The sequence below is a fragment of the Gracilinanus agilis genome, chromosome 1 (genome assembly GCF_016433145.1).
Source record: "Gracilinanus agilis isolate LMUSP501 chromosome 1, AgileGrace, whole genome shotgun sequence".
NCBI lineage: Eukaryota > Metazoa > Chordata > Mammalia > Didelphimorphia > Didelphidae > Gracilinanus > Gracilinanus agilis.
Window position 1 is genome coordinate 109850790 of NC_058130.1, and position 21870 is coordinate 109872659.

At 35.0% G+C, this 21870-nt stretch overlaps 1 protein-coding gene across 1 annotated transcript in view; it reads right to left on the bottom strand.

Moving 5' to 3' along the window:
• Positions 1-21870, bottom strand: part of ADAMTSL1 (ADAMTS like 1) — a 392524-nt gene that overhangs the window by 154044 nt on the left and 216610 nt on the right.

A 21870-nucleotide genomic window follows, 5' to 3' on the forward strand; every position in this document is an offset into this window, starting at 1 on the left:
AGACCACCTGCTACTTAGGGGTTGCCTGGCCTCCTGCTTTGCACCCCCAGTGTTAGCTCATCAGAGAAAGGAATTTATTTTTTTTTCTCTCTGCTCTAAATACCAGCATTTGTGCATGCTGCAAAATTCTAGAAATTCTTACAGTGCAAGAATGATGATGCTAATAAGTGTAGTATAATAAGCTCAGGGAGTTGGGAGGAGGGAGGTTGACAGGAATTTTTTTTAATCTGGACCTCACAGTCTGAAACTTGCTTTACTTTTCAGTGTAGTATGCTTTTCAAAAATATATACACGTCAATGTACATATACATGCACACATACATGTCAAGGTATTCATAGATGTACACACATATTTAAGATTCTAGAATAATGAATTAAGATGTAAAAGGCACATTAGAAGTCATCTAGTCCAATATCCTCATTTTAAAGTGAAGAAACTGAGTTTTAGAGAGAAAGATCTTATATCTATAATCATACAAAAATACAAAGTACACATTTGTACGTATCTATCTATCTATCTATCTATCTATCTATCTATCTATCTATCTATCTAGATATATTTGAAGGTTTCCAAGAATGTGCAGAAAGCCTGATCCTCGCACATTCTTTGAATTAGTCTGAACTGTGATTCTTTTTATAAAGTAGAAAAATGCTATGTTATAAATTTAGACCCACAGGCACGCCATAGTAAATGGGTGGTTTTGTGTTTGTACCAGTTTGTTTAACCCCAAAGACGAGCCATTAGAAATTTTCCACACTCGTCAGAACTATTTTCTCAATGCTTGTCCGGGATCTAGAGTGATACCCCAAATTCCAATGAAACATTTTGATTTTTCCCAGAAGGATTCAAAAGCAGTGACCACGGGCCAGGAGAAAAACTCAGAAGAAGCCAGTGACCTTTTCTTTTTTTCTACTTAGCACAATGTGTGGCACAAGAGCTTGGGGATGACATTTTGAGTTTTCCAAGATTTGAACGCTTTCATGGGAGGGCCATGCAAAATACAGAGCAGGCACAAAAACCTGGCTCCCATTTTCTCTTCTTGGCTGGAAAGGAAAGAATTGATAAGAAGGTCATAGCATGAAACCCATATCAAGTGCAAACGTTTCATGTCTTGTTTGGGGAAGTTGAAATACCACAGGAAAAAAAAACCAAGTCCAAGTTTTCAGACTTGAAGGAATATGACACTGATCATCCCTGGGTCCAGGGCTATGTCCTGCCAAGGTATATGCGGCAGTGAGGATATGGCAGTAAAAGTGGGACTCCACCCAGAGCAACAAACACAACCACAAATATCTGGCAAGTATAACCTAAAAGTAAGATTTCTATGTGAATATCTGCCTGCTGGGTCACAATACAGCCCTGTCAGAAGGGAGAAGAAGGAGGAGTAAATGACCACACAGGAGCTCTTCCTTGGAATTTCATGAACTTTACTCCCTTGCTTTTTCATCATGAAGCTGATGAGACTATTGGGGTACTCAGAAATTTAATGCAAAAGTGACACAAAAATATATGTAGTTTTGCAGGGGGGTTATTCATAGAAACTCAGAAGTTTAAAATAATTCCACTAATTTTACATGCATGAACATCCATCTGACTCACTACAATATTACAACTGATGGAAGCAAGAAGGACAAAACAAAAATTTTTGGGGGGATGGAAAGATTACCTTCATATCTGTTTTGTTGAGGGACAGACCATACTGGTAAAATCACAGGTCCCAGAAATATTCAAGTATTCCATTATAAAAGCAAAAGAAAGGAGGTAATTGATAAATAAATGCTTATTGATTGTCTGGGATGTAAAATTCCATGGAGTTTATCAATATATATAAATTAGGTCAAGTTATGGACTGCATGGCCCATTTTGACAAACTTATTCTTAGAAGCAATTTATTTTCCTGGTAATATGGTGATCTGCTGAGGCATAATGGCAGGTTCTGGAGTCTGGAAGGCCTGGGTAAAGGTTCTACCACAGATACATACTAGCTGGTCATGCCCTTCAGTTCCCCAGGCAACTCTCTAAGATTATAAATTGCCTAACAGTAGCCCATCTGCATTGGTAAAAGAAATAGTCTCATTGATGGAATCACAGGTCTGAACCAATAATATGGTAGACTATCTATGGAAGATTTTTTTGGAGGATGTGCACAAGAAAGGGATAGTGTGAGTAGGCATGAGTGGCTGGGATTTTTTTTTTATCTTTGTCAAGATAATGGGAGCCCCCATACTGATGGAATCACAGATCCATTTAGAATAATAATATGATGGCAGAAAGAGTGTTTTCTTGACAGTTTAGTAGATAATCTCAAAGGAAACAATTTTATAATTTCTTTTCTCTTCCCCATAAATGCTATTATCTACCTTGTTACAGCTATCACCTTCAACCTGAATTCTATAATAATCTTTTTTATTCAATTTTTATTTTTACCAGATTACATTTGATACAATTTTTAACAATTGTTTTCTGACATTTTGCAATGCATCTTTTCTCCCTTTTTCCCACCCCTCCAACCTTCCCAAGATGTCAGGTAATATGATATAGGTTATACATGTACTATCATACAATACATATTTCCATGTTTATCATATTGTGAAAGAAGATACATATCACTTATATTAATGACGAATTTTTGGAGGAAATAGAGTGAAGAATAGAATGCTTCAACATGCATTTAGACTCTGTCAGTTCCTTCTGTGGTGTCTATAATGACTTCTATGAGCTATGCTATGGAGTATTTTTGTTTTTATAAATAGCCTGTTGTCAAAAAAAAGAAATGTGGATTTGAGGATGTAATAGATAATTGAAATTCATAATTAGTCCCCAATTCTCATTTAATATCAATTTCATTTTTTTCTTTCAGGCCCACCAAATAATAATATAGATTAGTGACACAGTGCCTAGAGCAGAATGGGATAAAGGTCATATAGTGCAAGTCCCTTACTTTATAGATGAGGAAATAAAGCCCTTGATAAGCTAAGTGAGGGAGCTAAAGTCACACACAAGACAGTCAGGTTTTTCTCAGATTTCAACTTTACTACTATTTTCATTGGGTTTGGAGTCAAAGGACCTGCATTTGAATCTTATCTCTAATATTTATTACCACTTGATCTTGAGCATGTAACTATACCCTTGTCAACCTGAAATAAGGGTTTAAAATCAATGATCTCTAAGTTCTGTTCCTATTCTTGGCATTATAATCCCTGTTTTCCCACTTATTTTGAAGTTTAAGTTCTAATGGGCATCAAAAGTGCCAAAATGCAGATAGACTAGCAAAATACCTGAATTCTTCAAATGAGATGATTAGTTCTTGAAAAATCAAGATGCATATAAATTACCACCATTATAATTCAGATCCTTATCAATTCTGGCCTGGATTATTACACTGGTTTCCTAATTGTTTTTCCTGTCCCAAGTCTCCCCCTTCCTATCCATCTTTCACACAGCTGCCAATGTGATTTTCCTAGAGCTCGGGTCTCACCATGTCATTCATCTGTTCAATAAATTTCAGCAGCTCTCTACACACTCCTTTGTTTGGCATTTAAAGCCTTTAATAACCTGGCTCCAATCTACCTTCACAGCTTTATTATACATTATTCTCCTTCACACACTAGAGTCCAGTCAAACTCATCTTCTTACTTTTGCTCACACATGACACTCCATCTCTACCTTTTACCCCTGAAATGCAGCCTTTCAACTCCATCACTTAGAATCTCTAATTTCTTTCAAAGCTCAATTCAAGAACCACTATAAAGTTCATCCTGATCCTTCAAATTTCTAGTGCCAACCTCCTCCAAAAATTAAACTCTGTATGTTCTGAATTTATTTTGTATTTAATGATATGTGAAGATGTTTCCCATGACAGATTACAAAAATGCTCTTTGATGGTAGATGGTAATTCATTTCAATCTCTGTGTCCCCCAATGGCTAGCACATTGCCTGTCATATGCTAACAAACAAATTGTTATTGATTGAGTCATTTTAGTGTGTCCATTTAAGATTTGTAGCATATATTAAAATACTCAAAACAAAATGAATATACAAATATAACTTCATGAACCATTAGTATTGTTATACATGTTGGCAAACATCAAAATAATATTGGGTTATTTCTGAATGCATATCTATTTATTTATCTGTCTAATTGGCTAACTATAGCTGACATCTAATGTACGGGTCCTACATTTGAGACCTTAAAATTCCTAAAAAGTTTTCCAAATTCAGTTATTTTTCCCTTTCTTGAGTACCACCATTGGTTTATTGGGCTCTGAAGAATCAAAGTTGTAGGTCATTCAAAATGTAACATAGAGGTACATGTTACGTATGTGTGAGTCACAATATATACTTAATAAAGATTTATGCAGGAGAAGCAGAATGAACGATGTCATCAGAACTAAGTATCATTAGATTGGGATGTAGGCCAATTTACTCATTGAGATGACTTTATATAGAAGAAAAGAACTTAGATGAGAGGTGTATGGGTTCATTGGCATTCATTAAGGACAATTTATTTTTAAAATGATACTCTAATACCAATTTCAAAAAATGAATGATAAATATGAATGAATAATGCATTTGTTTAAAAATAATAATTTCACATTTTCTTTGTACATAGACTTTACTGTGTAGTAGATTCTCTCTTAGTGCTGACAGGAGTCTGTGTTTCAAAAGAAAATAGCTGGCAATGAAAATTACTAAGTAAATAATGTTTTCATATAAAGATTCTCTTCCAAATCTACATTTACTACATTAGGTCACAGGTAGAGAGGAAAAGGAGAGTCAATAAGAAGGTTCTGGAAGTATAAAGGAATTCTGCCTTAAACAGTGGTTGCTGAGTTTTTAACTTCAAAATAAGACAAGATGTTGAGTGTAATATATTTTTTAATGTGTTGATCATTTTGACTTGATATACAAATCTACTTTTTGAGATGCATAGGTATATTTTCTTAAACTGTGGTTTTTATTATTGAAAAATAGAAAGTGATATTTTAATTGAAATTGTAGTTGGATAGTTTTCTCCCCTCTTCTCAGCATCACTGTCAAGAAAAAGCTTTTATAGGAAGCCTTTTCCAAACCTTCTTAATTCTAGTGCCTTTCCTATGTTTATTATTTCCCATTTTTCCTTTATAAAGCTTGTTGGTACTTATTTCCTTGCTTGTTGTCTCCCCTATTAGTCTGTGAGCTGCTTGAGGATAGGGTTTGCCTTTTGCCTCTCTTTGTGCCACTAGCCCTAAGCGCAGTGCCAGGCAAACAGTAAGCACTTAACAAATGTTTCCTGACTGAATTAAAGTGCGTGCAGGGCTTTGAAGAATTTCTTTGGTGAATGATGTGAATTTGGTGGTTATAATCTTACTGTCTCCAGGAAGTGAAGAACAATGAACATTGTTTCTGTTCTTGAATAAAAAAAGAAATAAGCTTGATCAGACCTGATGCCACATCAAATCATGAGATTATAAGGAGTTAGAGCTAAAAGGGACTTTAGGGATAAGCTAGATGAAGTCTTCATTTTATAAATGTGGAAACTGAAATATGAGGAAAATATTTATGGAACCCAATTTTCTGGTGTATATAAAGCCTGTGAAAATTAAGTACACTTAGGAAATTCAAAAGCTGTTTTACTTAATATTGGCTATCCTCAAGGAGGGATTCTTTACTTGAGAAAAGAAGAAATAAATAATTATTAAAAGAAGGCTAAGTAGAAATACAATTCATTCATTTGCTAATTGTTCTTCCTTTACTGCAGTCTATAACAAGAATTAGGCCTTCAGAAGTGATATTTTTGTTTCATGGATTTCACAGACACAATTTATAAAATATAATCAATTCACTCTCTAATTATTTTTCTCTTAATGTAGAAATTAACTAGAGTTAGGAATTCAGAAATGAAATATATTATTAATGTTCTCTTCCTCCTTAAATTATATTGTATTTGCTTTTTCTGTATATATGGTATCCATTCAGTAGACTGTAGGAATGTAAAAGGGTAGAGACAGTTTAATTTTTGTGTTTCTGTCCTTAATGTCTTCCAAATACTAAGGTCTTTAAGAAGGAAAGGCTTGCTTAACTGAATTGATTGCTGTATACTTAATGCATCACCACATAACCGATTCTTTTCTTGTATCGGTAAAGTTTCTTTGGGGTCATTTAAGATAACAGTTGCTATATAGATTTCAGTTATTATATTGCTATTATTCTACTCTGGTTTCTATACATAAATTTTAAAGTGTGGGCGAATCACATCAGGAATGCTTCATTCTGGTAAAGTTTTCCAGAATCACTTTTAACATTTGAGTTATAGCACTGTGAGGCTTATGTTTTATTTATTTATTTTGGGGGTGTGGGAGTGCGGTGGGGAGCGTGAGGGGTATGGGTGGTGAGAGAGGAAGAGAAAAAGCTGAAAAGGACCACTAGCCACAGAGGAATCTGGAGAACACTATAGCTGAGGCAATAAAATACAGTACAAGTAATTCTATACTGAATTAACAAAAAGCCTTTTCGTAAACCTGCCATTTAAGGGGGCAAAAAAGCCCTCACAGTGCTTTGGAAACAGGGCATTATTTGGTCTGGCTACATCTTAAATTTAATCTAACATCCCTTTTAGTCTTGGTCTTTCTCCTTTGTCCAGAGGAGTTTGCTCTTTCTAGAAGAGTCAGATGTGTGCATTCTCACATGTAGCTTGTCTTTGGGACATCAGCAGAGTGAATACTTTAGCCTTGGCAAGAGTGGCCATCAAGGCATCAAAGGATTCCAAATTCAGTGCTAGAAGGGACCTTAGAAACCATTTAATTCAATTTCCTCATTTTACAGATGGGGAAACTGAGGCTGAAATTGGGTTAGTCATTTACTCAAGGTCTCATGCATTAGTGTCAGAGCTGGGATTTCAACTTGGATATTACAACTGGAAGACCAACAGTCTCAGTCTATTGGAACTGAATAAGACTAGAGATAAATAGGCTGTGGACTGAGGGAAGGAGTATGAGAGCAGAAACCACCCCCCCCCCCCCATCAAACTTCTACTTCTGACTTCTACTTTTGTATTCCATTTCATTTTCTGAGGTCTTATTGTAAAACCCATGCAAATATACTGTTGCTTTTTGGGTCTGCAAACGCCAGGTCAAGAGTACATTAAAAAACTCCAAACTAAAACGAAAAATAAATACACCCAACCAACATTTGGAATGTAGCAAGAGAGATGAAAACTTTCAGTTCATACACTTTAGAGTTATTAGGGGAACATGTCAGTTCTCTAACAGCAAAAATCCTTAGAAGCAATCTGATAGAAAAATTAAAGATTAGAAAATAAACTATAAAGAAGTAACTATAAAAACAACTTGATGCTGAATTTTAAAAATGAAAAAACAAACCAAGCAGATCATTGAAATAGAAAAGTCAATCACAACATAGAATGCAGAGTATCTAAAATAATAGAATTTTATAAATACATTATTCCCAAATATTAGGTAATAGAGTCATGACTGACTAAAATTTTCTGGGAAAACTGAATAAGTGGTGAAACGTGAATTTAGTTTCATGCTCTACAAAATATGCTCAAGTAAACTCACAACAAATCAATAAGCTAAATATTAAAAAATACAAAAGTTGAAGAAAAAGAAAGTTTATATTTATCTTAGTTGTAGGAAGAAGAAACAAGTTTATATGTTTGAAGAAATTTTGGGGAATAAAGTTGAAGGATTTGATTGAACACAAAAAAGATTTTGCATGACAAAAACCAATATTTTCTAAGTAGAAGGAAAAGAAACAGACTGGCAAAAAATCTTTGTAGTAAATAGAGCTGATAAAAATCTGACACTAATCTATTACTGGATAAAAAGTAGAAAAATAAATCACTGGAACAGAATAGAGAAGCCAAAAATAGAACCGAGGATCTGTAAGAGACCAGTATCTGATAAACCCAAGATTACAAAACTTTGGGGAAACATTATGAAACATTTTTCCCATTTAATAATGAAATGACAATTGTTATTCCAATTTCCAATAAAAAAGAAGTAAATGATTTTAAAGGAGGAAAAATAAATTGTTAATGACCACTTGAAAAATATTTAAACTAGGAGTTCTTAAATTTTGTACTTTGTTTTGTTCCTTTTGTTAATCTGGTGAAGCCTATGGAACCAGTCTCAGAATAATGTTTCTAAAGCATAAAACAAAAGATATATTATTACAAAGAAAATCAATTATATTTAAATACAGTTCTTAAAATATTTTTAAAAAATAACCAAGCTAAGGGGCAGCTGGGTAGCTCAGTGGAATGAGAGTCAGGCCTAGAGACAGGAGGTCCTAGGTTCAAACCCGGCCTCAGCCACTTCCCAGCTGTGTGACCCTGGGCAAGTCACTTGACCCCCATTGCCCACCCTTACCAATCTTCCACCTATGAGACAATACACCGAAGTACAAGGGTTTAAAAAAAAATAACCAAGCTTGCCAAATCCAGGTTAAGGAACCCTGATTTAAACTAATAATGAGAAAAATATGAATTAAAACACCATTGAAATTTAGACTTACCAAAATGGCAAAAATGGTTAAAGATGATAAAATTTAGTGTTGTCTTGCTTTAGAAGACTAAATTTTTGGGAATGACTATAAATTGGCATAAGCTTTTTGGACATTAATCTAGAAGTGTACAAAGAATTATAAAATCAATTGTATCTTTTGACCAATAAGCAATCCTTCTACTAGGAATAATATCAAGGATGATATTAAAAGATAAAATGAAAAGCCAATCTATCCATACAGAGACATCCATGTCTTCTTTATTTTTGCTAGTGCAAAATTGGAATGGCCAACCAGCTATTGAGAAATGGTTGAAAAATTTGTGACACATGATGAACCATTCCTGCACGATTAACGACAAAAACGAATTTGAAGAATTTACAAACAAAGACATGAAATGAGATATAGTGAAGACAATAGAATGAGAATAATGTATCCTTACTAAGTATTTAAGTTTATATAATACCTAATAATCATGACAAAATTCATAAGGGAAATAAATTAGAATAATATACTTTTTATTCCGTTCTCATTACAGTTTTTCACTTTAAAAATAAGTATGTAGTTTGGATTTTATGGCTCTAATCTGTCTTGCTTATTTGTTGGCAATATTGTTAGGTTTATAATTCAAGCTTTTAAAATTTAACTAGACCATTAAATAACTTCTTTCTTTTGACTAGACAAGGAGTTAAGAAGACATCCAGGTAATCCCTTCACCTTCAGGCAGAATTATATCTAAGTCATCACCTGACAAATAAGAATCACTCCTATTTTTGAGATACTTTTGTCAAATTTACATAAACATGCTAGAAAACTGGCAATTTTCCCCTTTTTATTTATTTATGCTTGTGACTCTTTGAAGCAGATAAAAATTCACTTTGAGTAGATAGACACTCTATTTCTGACAGCATTTCTGTGGGCATTTCCCATGCCTAGAATTTCTTCTCACCTCACCTCTGTCTCTTACTTCATCTCTGGATCAAGAGAAAATAAAATGTAAAATGCTTAGCACAGCGTCAGGCACATTGTAGGCCCTATATAAATGCTTATTTCCCCTCCTTTCCCTTATTTCCCCTTCCCTGGCTTCTTCCAAGTCTCAGCTAAAATCATATCTTAGCAAGAAGCCTTTCCTAATCCTCCTTAATTTTAATGCCTTACCTCTGTGGTTATCTCTAATTTATTCTATGAACATATCTATATATCTATCTATATCTATCTATCTATCTATCTATCTATCTATCTATCTATCTATATCTATCTATATATATATATATATCTTGTTTGTACAAGGTTGTTTGTATGTTGTCAGACACTGGTCTCTTACTGATCCTAGATTCTATTTCTGGCTTCTCTATCCTTTTCCAGCATGAGCTCCTTGAGAGCAGGGAACTTTGTATACTCAGCACTTAGCACAGTGCCTGACACTTAGTGATTAATTAAAAAATTAATAAAAAAGGTAATTAATAAATACATCTTCACTTGACCCAAGTAAAATTTTCCAAAGGACTAGCCATCTAAGTCACTGTTCTCAAAACACATCTTATGGAATTCCTTCCTTTTGTAATAAATACCTATATAACTATTCAAGGGGCTCCATGCTCCTCACCCATGTTCTCAGATTTTTCTACTTTATCAGGTTCCCTAACAAATTGTTGACCCAAGACAATATTGCGAAAATGAAGACCAGTTTTGTTGTTGACACTAATAAATGCAGCTGAAAAAAAATCAGTGACTAGCTATGAATTCTATATTCAAAATAGCAGTTAAGTAAAATACTGTGGAATAAAATCCTAAGATCCAAGATACATTTTTATTTTTTAGGGGGAAATAATATAATATGAACTTAAGAAAAGATGTATCCCCATCAGAGTGTGTTGTTTCCATTCTATTATCTTCATTATGTATCATTTCATATGTTTTTCTTTCATGTACTTGAACCTGTCTTTTTCTTTAATCTTGAAATAATAGTCCATTATGATGATATTTCACAATTTGTTTAGTAACTCCCTAATGGTTGGTTGACCATGAAAATTGTTCCAGTTTTTTGCTAGTAAAAATAAAGCTGATATGAATATTTCAGTATGAAAAGGTTTCCCTGCTTTTTAATAATACCTTTGGGATATTAGTCATAGTAGTAGACCACTGAGTGGACAAAACCTATAGCAGGTTCTTTACATCTTAACTTTATCCTACAGTGGCATTAAAATGAAGGAGACTTAGTTACAAAAAGCATTTCCAGAAGCTTCATTGGCAACTGGAAACACCCTATATTTCCAAGGATTGGGTCATGACTAAATAAAATGTGGAATATCAATGTGATCCTGGAAGGATGAGCAGGGAAATGTTTAATAATTGACTCTCCAGAAAAGGACAAACTTTAAAATTTAACTTTCGTTATCAAAATTTTCTCCATTCTTTCCTTAATTAAAAAAATCTATAAAATAATAAATCAAGCCCTCATTTGTGAAATTTTCTGATTTCCTACATATAAAAATTCACATTGAAAATTTAATTGGTTTCCTGGATCTAATAGTGGGTTGGAGTTTAAAAGATATGGGTTCAATTATAGCCTCTGACACTTACTAAATGATCCAGGACAAGTTACTTAGGTTCATTGTGCCTCAAGCCACTCGCAATGACTTTTGTATTAAATCAGAGATGGTGGAAGGACGTCTCACACTAGAAGTTCCCCACATGGACAAAATCACAGATTCCTTGAGTTTACTTCTTTATATTTGTATAATCCTCTAGGGCAGTGATGGGTAAACTACGGGGCCAGATGTGACCCGCTGAAATGTTCTATCCAGCTATGAGACATTATTCCTAATCTGATGAATACAATGAGTAGGATACAATACAATGAAACTTTGAAAGAATTGTCTTAGAAACAGACTGACAGATGAGCATTTCCTTTCCTTTGGCCCCCTCTTTAAAAAGTTTGTCCATCACCGCTCTAGGGGAAAAAAGATGAGCACAAATAGCATGTGGAAATATGGACAAATTAATACAAAGTTACACATAGGCTAGATAGAAATTCTATATTGACTACAGTTATATAAATTATATGTTAAAAGGAGTTAAGAAAATCTGATACACAAAAAATCACATTGCAATATCACAGTGAATAAAGTGCTATTGTTCTTACATTCTCAAGCAAATTTTTTTGTTAAACCATCTATAAACAATTGAGAATTTATATTTTCATGTGTGATTTTATGCCCTATTTTATTTATTTCATTGCTTTTATTAATGGTTATTACGCATAGGATATCATTTTTTATTTGAAAAGGAATGCTTCTTCAGGGTAGCAACTGTTGTTTGGATTCTTTGGGATGCAATTCTCCTCGTTTTTAAATGAGAACATCACCAGCTCATTCTTGTCCCCCACAAGGAGGTTAAAAATGTCAACTACGATAAAAGATCACACTTTCCTTCAAAAAGACATTTAATACCAAGAGAGAAGCATTCCAGGGACAGAACATTTTTATCAAGTCTGGACCAAAATAGATACTGATTTCTTTTAAAAACAGAGGTCTCAAATATTAGAGAATTTTTGTTACTGTCCTCTTGAAGACCTTTTCTAAAATGTTTATAAGAGAAGATCTTGGAAAATGTCCTGTGTTAAAGGAGAGAATCTATTGTACTTGCAAAAATCAATCAGGTTTCCTGGGAGGAAAGGTAGCTTGGCATCCAGTAAACTTAGGGCTGTCTTTATGATGGTATTTGTTATGAATGACCCAAAGGGGGCTGATGATAAGAAAAGAATAAATAGTAGTTGTTGGATGAAGTGGGAAACTCATGAAAAGCAACTGGGTTGGTGGACATCTACACTGGCAGGAAAACTGACAAAAAGACTGGAGAGAGGGACAAAAGACTGGGAAACTCTCTAGTAAAAATTTTTAAAAATGAAGTCACATTTTTTTGTATAAAACAATAAATTTATTCCCTTTAGGGGATGGTCCTAACATGATGAATTAATAGCCTTTAACTGTTAGAGTAGTATCTTATGACTTCACTAAATGGTAGAACTTTCAGTTTTATGACTGCAGTGAGAGGCTTCATTACCATTTCTCCTTAGATGGTTTTTTGGCAAGATGTCTTAAACTCATTCACCTACATGGGGTGGGGGGTGTCACATTATCATTTAGCTTTTGTGTTAAGTTAAAATTGTTATAAGTATGTGGCTATTAAGTTTCAACTTAATCTTGATGAAACATGTGCTTCCTTGAACCAAAGAAGATTTATAAAAGAAAGGGATTTATTGGTGGTGGAAATCTTTCCCTAAATTCAAGTTGGTTATTTGTCTGTGTCCCCCAGATGAAATCATGCTTTTCCTCGTATGGGCAACTGAAGCCCATACTTAATTCCCATTCCTTTCTGGACTTCCCAAGCCTTTATAAAGAGGGTTGAGAAAGATGAAAAACCAAAGGGGCTACAGGTAGGTAGGGCTATGCAGGCAGGATGGGGCAGGTCTGAATGAGAATAATTTTGCTGGGTCTTTCTGCTTTTAATATGTTTATTATAAGCCTTGGAAACTGAGGGCTCAGCACTTGCAGAATAGTGAATTTACCTCCCACTTGGCTTTTTGGGCTTAGCCAGACACAGCATGGATTCAGAATTAGACATTTCTTGAGGTTGGTTTGATCGCTACAAAAAACATTTTGCAGAGATCAAAATGTCATGACTGCTTTTACTAAGGCCCCCCTCTATTTTTTACTGGGGGTGAGTAGATATCAGCTTGAAGCCAGACTGTAGTTTCAATGAAAAGTTGATTTTTTTTTGTTTGCCTTTGATAAAAATCTCACTTAATTCAAATGCTAAATCCTTTTCATGAACTATTTCTACTTCATATGGAATAAAGGGTTTATCTGGCATGTTGTGAGAGTTTCTTTTTGCTAATTCAACATATTTGCTGGGGCTTTCCAGCTAAAGTTCAGTTAATTAAAATGGAACTTAATGGACTTAACATATATTGGTGGTGACAGGGTCCATGCTTTATTTTGGCACACAGTGATTCCATTAATTTGTCTTTGTCACTCTCTAGGGTACAGCTGAGCAATTTGATTCAGAGTTAGCTTTCCACAAAGTGGAAAGAGGAGCAAAGCTGGTAGTGGTGGTGCAACTAAAATTTAGAAAAATTGGTTTGCTGTAGAATATTCTGATAACTATAAGGGAAAATAATCAGCTGTCTAGAGTTTTCTGTTAAATTTATTTTTGGCATACATGCTGTGAGCCAAGTGAAGGGGTCAATTGCATTTTATCACAAATGATGGAGGAATTTTAATAATTTACAATATAGAACAGTGAAAAGGCCTGGATCTGGGAGCCAAGAGAACCTGGTTTTCACAGGATGAATGATCTAGAAGGGTCTTCAGAAGTTATCTAGTCAAACCTCAAGTACGGAAGAATCTGAGGCTCAGAAAAATACATTCTTAGCACAATAGATAGAGCACTCGGACTAGAATTAGGAAGCCTTGAGCTTTAATTTGGCCTTGGATGCTTATTAGCTGTGAGACCTTAGACAACTCACATAATCTTTGCTTCAGTTTCCAAGTTGATTGAGTTTATAATAGCACTTTCCTCTCAGGGTTGTTGTGAGGGTCGAATGAAATAATGATGGTAAAGCACTTGGCACAATGTCTGGCACATAGTAACTGGTGCTATATAAATGCTTATTCCATTCTCTATTCCTGATCTCCCTTAATTCTAATGCCTTCCCTCTAATGGATTATCTACAGTTTATCTTATCTGTAGCTTATTAGTATATAGTTGTGTCTCTTCTATGATACTGTGAGAGTTCTTTTAGATAAGAACTGTGTTGTGTGGTATTATTTTTTTTTTTGCCTGTCTCTGCATCCCTTAGCACAGTGCCTGGCATACAGTAGGAACTTAAGAAATTCTTATTGATTAACAATATAGCACAGCAATTGCTGTGTACCTTACAGCATTAGAGATCATCTGGGAGCATGGAGAGATTGCCCAGGGCCACAGAACTAATAAATATCAGAGGCATGACTTGAACTTGGGGCTTCCTGCTTCTAATATTTATGTGAGATTTTAAACTTTTCAAAGTATTTTATTCTCTCATTTTGGTTTCACAATCTTGGGAGAAAGGGATTTAAAAATGGGAAAGGACTCGTTTGTACAAAAATATTTATAGCTGCTCTCTTTGTGATGGCGAAGAATTGGAAACTAAAGGGATGTCCCTCAATTGGATAATGAATTAACACATGGTGTATGATGGTGAATTATTATGCTATAAGGAATAATGAACTGGATGATTTCAGAAAGAGCTGGAAAGTCCTACATGAACTGATGCAGAGTGACATATGCAGAACCAGGAGAATGTTGTACACAGCAACAATGATATTGTGGAATGAATAAATGAGACAGACTTTGCTACTAACAGCAATTCGTTGATCCAGAATAATTCTGAGGGACTTAGTACAAGGAATGCTATCCACCTCCAGAGAAAGAACTGTTGGGGTAAGAATGTTTATTGAAGCATATGATTTATCACTTGTTTATTTGGGTATATGTTTTAGGGTTTTGGTTTTATAAAATTGTTCACTTCTAAAAATGAATAATATGTAAACATGTTTTGTGTGATAATACATTATAACCCATATTGAATTGCTTGCTAGCTCTGGGAGAAGGGAGAAAAGAAGAGAGAGAGACAATTTGGATCATATATCTTTGGGAAAACTCATGTGGAAATTTGTTATTAAAATAAAAATATAAAAAAAAAAGAATCTTGGGAGGTAGGTATTATAGCTGCCACTATGTCCATTTTATAGATGGGAAATTGGGGCTCCAATAGACTAAAAGTCCGTGATCACTGCAAGAGTCTGTGATGGGATTACAACCTGGGTCTTCCTAACTAGATCAATGAAGTGATATTAGCAAATGAGGCAGTGGTGGTCTTGGGAAAAAGTAACTGTGCTACTGAATGATATTCTTTTTATGGGCAACAGAAGGGCTTATTCCTTATTTCTCTCTCCTTCTCTCCCCCTCTCACACCCATATTCATACACACAGGCACCCACCTACACACACACACACACAAATAAATAACTATAATAGATTCTGGTTCCTGATTGTGTATGACATATACTGAGAAATCTAGTGTGTAAGGAAAGATATCAGAGGTTGCTACAACCCAGTTCCTCAACATACACTTGGGAACATCGAGCCCATCTCTAATGAGACTAAATGCCAGTGACTCAATCATTTGCACTGACTAAAGATGCCACCGCCTCTCCAAGTTCGCTTTACCGTAGGATTAATTAACTTCGCTATCATAGCCAGATTCCAGTCTCATTTTACACATGCTATCAATTTGAATCAGGCTCATTTTGTCCTCAAATTCAATCTCTTCTGCATTCTTCCTTCATTCCTTATTTAAACTGTTGGGCTACTGTGTCTCAGCCAAACCATTGCCATGTCTCAGCTCAGACATGCATGACATTCCCACACGTAACATTGGGTACGGTCTGGAAATTCTATGAAAAAATTCATGATTGTATCCCCTTTCATCAGACACCACTAATATGTGCTATGTCTAAAGCTAGACTTTCTTCAAGGACAAATAATTCTGTAGGTTTAGACTCTTCTCTATTGCAGTTTGCAGTCTCTAATACTTAAAAAATCATGAATTGTTATGGACAAACAATTGATCACTTCAGCCGAAGCTAACAGAAATGTGATGGTGTTCTCTGAACTTGGCCATGTCAGCTCTTTGACAATACACTCGCATTTTAACAACGGTTCTGTACTTCAAAGCTGTCCAGGTTGGTAAGTCTTAATCTGCTAATATACCTTGAGAACCCACAGTCATTGCTTGACCACGATAAAGGTTTAGAGGAGGATGAGCCATCACAAAACATTAAAAAAAAAACCAACTCAGAATTGTTTTTTCTCTGGGTCAGAATTCAAGACAATGATTATGATTTTATGTTAGCTAAACATGGAGAAACGCTCATCGCTAGAATTTAGGCCACTTCATGGTTAATGTTTTGGTTAGGATGACCCAGAGAATATTAGGAAGGATCATGATTTCCATCTGTGGAAGGAGTATTCCTACCAACAGAAGCTCAACTCAATTCAACAAATCCATTAGGTTTTACTGCAGTGGTTCTGAGATGAATTAATTCAATAATTTGTCCAACTTGGATTTTGAAACTCTGTACTTAATGCAAGCACTGGATTATTCAGTTGAGAAATATCATATTTATATTATATGTCCACTATGTTAGGTGCTGGAAGCAATATGGAAAAATGGAGGAAATGGTCTCTGTCATTGAGGAGATAATGTTAATGGGGAAAGGAAGCACGGAAAATTAAAGGAGAACATGGAACAGTATGTGATTAAATTCCAAATGAATGACAGTTAATATCCATAACATAATGAGTTGTTATTATTATTTTAATGTTTTGTGGATCTTTGATTTGGTCAGCTTAGGTGACCCCACCAATGAAATATATTACAGCTCTCATGTTAGACCTAAAAAATATATCACACTCCTGGTAATGAGTATCTCTGCACTCACCTTGACTAAATCTCTGTTAAGAGGAATGATCCTCACTGGTGGGGTCACAATAGAAAACTTTTCAACTTTGTGAGCCCTGCCAGAGTGGATGCTCCATTAGCATGACCTCTAAGAAGAGATTGTATTTATGCAAGACTTTATGCTTTGCAAAGCACTTTACATGTTATTTTCACAACAATCTTGTTGGGTAGGTGCTATTATCAACTCCATTTAAAAGATGAGGAAACTGAGGCAGACGGAGATTAGGTGATTGGCTCAGGATCAACAAACTAATAAATATCTGAGGCAGGGTAGAAGGCTGGGCTTGAAGTCAAGAAGACTCACCTTCTTGAGTTCAAAAGTTGCTGTGTAACCCTAGGCAAGTCACTTAATCCTGTTTGGCTCAGTTTCCTCATCTGTAAAATGAGCAGAAGAAGGAAATGGCAAACTGCTCTAGTAACTTTGCGAAGAAAACCACAAAATGAAATCACAAGTTGGACAGAGCAAGGGAAATGACTGACCAACAACAACTTTTTGATTCACAAGTCCAGCAGTTTATGGCCACCTAGCTGCCAAAAGAATGGGGAGTCATTTCTGCATTTTTATGAGACATCAAAATGAGGTCTTAATTGCATATATGATTATTAAATATTATTATCAGTGATGATGGTGGTAGCATTATTAGGATTTTATACAAAGGGAAGATGAAAATTACTCAAGATTTATTTCATAGAAGAGGGGATCCAAGGTGGGTCTTAAAAGGTGGGTGGCATTTGGAGATAGAGCATGAGGTGAGCACTCTTGGTTTGGGGGAAAAAGTGTAAGAATAATGGTATTCACATGACATTTAAAAAATTTTAAATGCTCTCTATAACAACTTTGTGGGGGTAGTTAAGTATAAGTATTATTCCCATTTTACAGATGAAGAAATAAAGGTTCCGAAAAGTTAAATAACTTGCCTTTAATCTCACAAGTGTGTGAGGTAGCATTTGAACCCATGTCTCTGGATCGTAGGTTCATTCTTTCTTCACTATATCATAGTAACAACAGTGTTACCAGAAAGACCAAGAGATGATTAGAGAATGCTGGGTAAGTTGGGCTGTCTGGGACAGAGTGTTTGGCTGTACTTTGGACCAGCTTCACAAAAGAGTCATTGTGAATTTCTTTACTTAGAGAGAATAAAAGTTAGTTTATGTTTAGTTTGAACAGACCTGTTGTCTGCTCAATTATCTCTAAACAGCATTTATACTGCAGGAAGACAAATCAGGTGCTACATTGTTAGATGCTAAAGAAATATATCAAGGGAATTTTTTTTCTTTTAACAAGCGCTTGTTCCTTGTTTCTGTTGCTTGCAAGAGAATTCTATTCAAGCACCTTGTTTTGTGGCTATAAAAAAAACAGTACTTTCTGGAACCATTACTGATGTTTGGTTCACTAAATATACTTTGGGGGCAAATATAAAAACACATGTCAGACAATTAACATTTTTAGTCACTTTTTTTTCTTAAGCAAGTATTCATATTCTTAACCACTGGGTTAAGTCATCCACATTCTCAGACAACTTCCAATGGGAATAATATAGATATATACTTAGGCGTTATATTTTAAAATATATTTAAAATGTAAACAAGGTAGTTAAGGCCTTTAGCATTACCATATTGACTATTATTGGCCTTTCTTTCTATATCTAATTCCTCATGAGTTCTTTTCATACAGATGCATGACAGGAATTTCCTTCAGTTTCTCATTGAATCAGCCCCATCACTAAGCTGATGCCATCTGGCATCCAGATATTATGGTTGCCCTCTGCTTTCTTTCTTTCTTGCCTTTTTTTTCCTTTAATGGCTCACACCAAAGTTATTTATGGCAACACGTTAAAAGCCTGGGTATCGTGTTAAAGCACAAAAATGTTTTCCCAGCCATGGAGTAAAACTGTTAACCAAAGAATCCAACAAGACAACTCAGGATTTTAAAAAATGCAAGATCAAGGAACATGAGACCATGCAGCCCTCCCTATCTTGTGTGGGTTTGATTAAAGATGTTCATCCGGAAAACCCCAGTGACTTGCCATTGAGGTTGTTCATTAAGCATTGTGTGTGTGTACATGTATGTATGAGTACCCCCTGCAATTAAGTGAATGAAGTACTTATTATTTGAAAAACAGACCCTTTCCCACCTGCTGCCTTCATTTTGGTTCTGACCAAGAACTATAATTTAGAAATCAGCAAGTAGAGTGAATTCGGAAAGAGGAGGAAAGGTATACACATTCCAGGATACCCAGAGGTCAGAAGACCAAGACCGGTCTGGGGCAGTCCTGGTATTGGTTCTGTAGGGATGATGAAGAAGATGAGTATGAAGAAGAGGAAAAGAATCAAGAGACTTCTAGACTATGTATTTGGCTTATCATTGATGATCTGGGCATTCATCCTACCTGCTTTGGGTCTCCAGATCAGGCAGTCCCTGGATAGGGAATATCAGGAGAATGGAGAAAGAAAAGCTGGCCAGGGGAAAGAGCTAAGAAGATGATGGGAACCAAGGTGGGGCTAGAGGTGTATTTTTCCTTCATAGAGATTATTCTTTATGACAGTGGTCCTTGACCAACCATTCTCCAGGAAGAAGCAAGTCTTCCCAACCTCCATCCTGGCACCCTGGAGTAGAGATCTGGTGACTTTGGACTAATTACAACTCTGCTCTAAGCAACTGAAAGATAAAATCTGATTTCCCTGGCTATCCTATATGTCCTTTTTTCTTCTGCTTAGTAGTTTCATAGAAGTAAAAGCTATACAACCTACAGAAACTTAGGGAACTTGAAACAGAAGGCTAGATTCTTTGAATATTTTTTTTTGGTACCTAATTTCTATAGTAAAGACATCGAAAGAGGTGTGAGCCATTATTATTGTTATTTTTTTTTTGTCATCCTCATCATTGAGAATCTAGCTATAGTCACCTCCATCCTAAGCTGGGAAATTACATCATCCAGTGCATTCAATAGTATGTTAGTGGCCTGAAGGAGTCAAGGAAATGAACCATTTCCTTCCTACTCACATGCAACATCAAGCATATTCAGCAAGGCATCAAGCTTCCAGGGTGGTAAGTTTCTGCTCAGTAGCAAAAAAGGTTCTCTCTTGGGTCCTATTTCAAAATGTTCACTATAGTATTATCTCCAACCCCATACCCCCCAAGCAATTAAACCGTCAAAATTTCTATTTTGTCTGCTGAGCTTGAAGTGATGTTTATCCCCCTGTCTCAAAAGAGAATTGGAAAGAAGCATTGAAAATAAAAGACTTGTTGACAATTAAATAATTCTTTTACCAATTTCTGAAAAGATTGTTCTGAGACTAGCCCGAGTTTATAAGGGGACAAATTATGTTACATGTATCCCTGATCCCCTACTTAAGCTGAATTTTGAGAATTTAAAATGCTTTAACTATAACTATATATGTAATTGATACTCTCAGTCTAGCTTTTAATAACATCCCCAAATTAACATGATGTTCTCAGCAGTGAAGGCCAGATTTAGAAGTCATAATTTGATCCAATGGTGAATGAAAAAGGTGATTCTGAAGATGATTTTGTTACTTTGTCACTCCATTTATCTCATTTCTTGAAAATTAGTAATCTAATTATGCTATTATATATGATGTCATATAGTATATCACATATAATAAACATAGCTAATCTAAAATTGTGCAAAAAGTGGAGGTCTGTAATGATCTTAAAATTCTATGGACTCTATTTTTCTCAAATTTATCTCTAAATACCATCTTTCCTCCTATTATATAGACCCTGCACATTCTTGAAGATTTTGTATTCAGGGGTGCTGAAAGACCAAAGCATCATTTTTAGTATCTCTTCCCTGGAAATATATAGAGAGAAGTCCACATTTTCTTTAAAAAGGCATATAACTGATTTTCTGGAATAGAATTAAATATAAGAAATGTTTACCATTTGCCTATTAATTTTAAAGGTATTTAATGTTGTTTCTATTTTCCAGATTTTCTGAGGCTAATTAATTCACCTGTCAATAATAATAATAATTAAAGGTCATAGGTGAGATCATAGAATTTTTAGAATGGCTTTTAGAGGTATTCTAGTATAGTAGGTACTCAGTAAATATTGACCTAACTGAATTACTGAATTTAATTGAATAAGGTTAACTTTCTAGTTGATAAATGGCAAAAGGATATAAACAGGAAATTCTTAAAGGAAGACACACAAGTTATCAAAAAGCTATTAATAAGAAAAATTAATAATAGAACACTCAAAGGCATTGGACTAGAAAAGATACCAAAAGAGGAAAATGATAAATATTGGAGGGACTGTGGGAAAATAGGAACATTTAAGCACTGTCGGTGGAGCTGAGAACTTATCCAGCCATCCTAGAAAGCAATTTAGAACTATGCCCTTAAACTCACTAAATTATGCATTCCTTTTGACCTAGGAATGGTTTTGCTAGGTCTATATTCCAAAGATATAAAAAGAAAATTTAAAAGGACCCATATTTAAAAATATATTCATAGATGGGCTTTTTGGAGTGGGAAAGAAGTAGAAACTACAGGATTGTCTATCAGTTGGTGAATGGATTAGTAAGTTATGGTTTATAAATTCAATGAAAGCAAGGAAGGAGATACACTTTTACTAAGAGTCTTCTATGTGCTAGACATTGTAGTAAGCACTTCACAACTTTGATCTCATTTGATTTTCATAATAATCTTGGGAGGAGTGTGCTATTACGATCCCTATTTGACAGTTGAGGAAACTATAGGAAGACAGAGGGTAAGTGACTTCTCTATGGTCACACAACTAGTAAGGCTGAGGTTTGATATGATTTGAGAT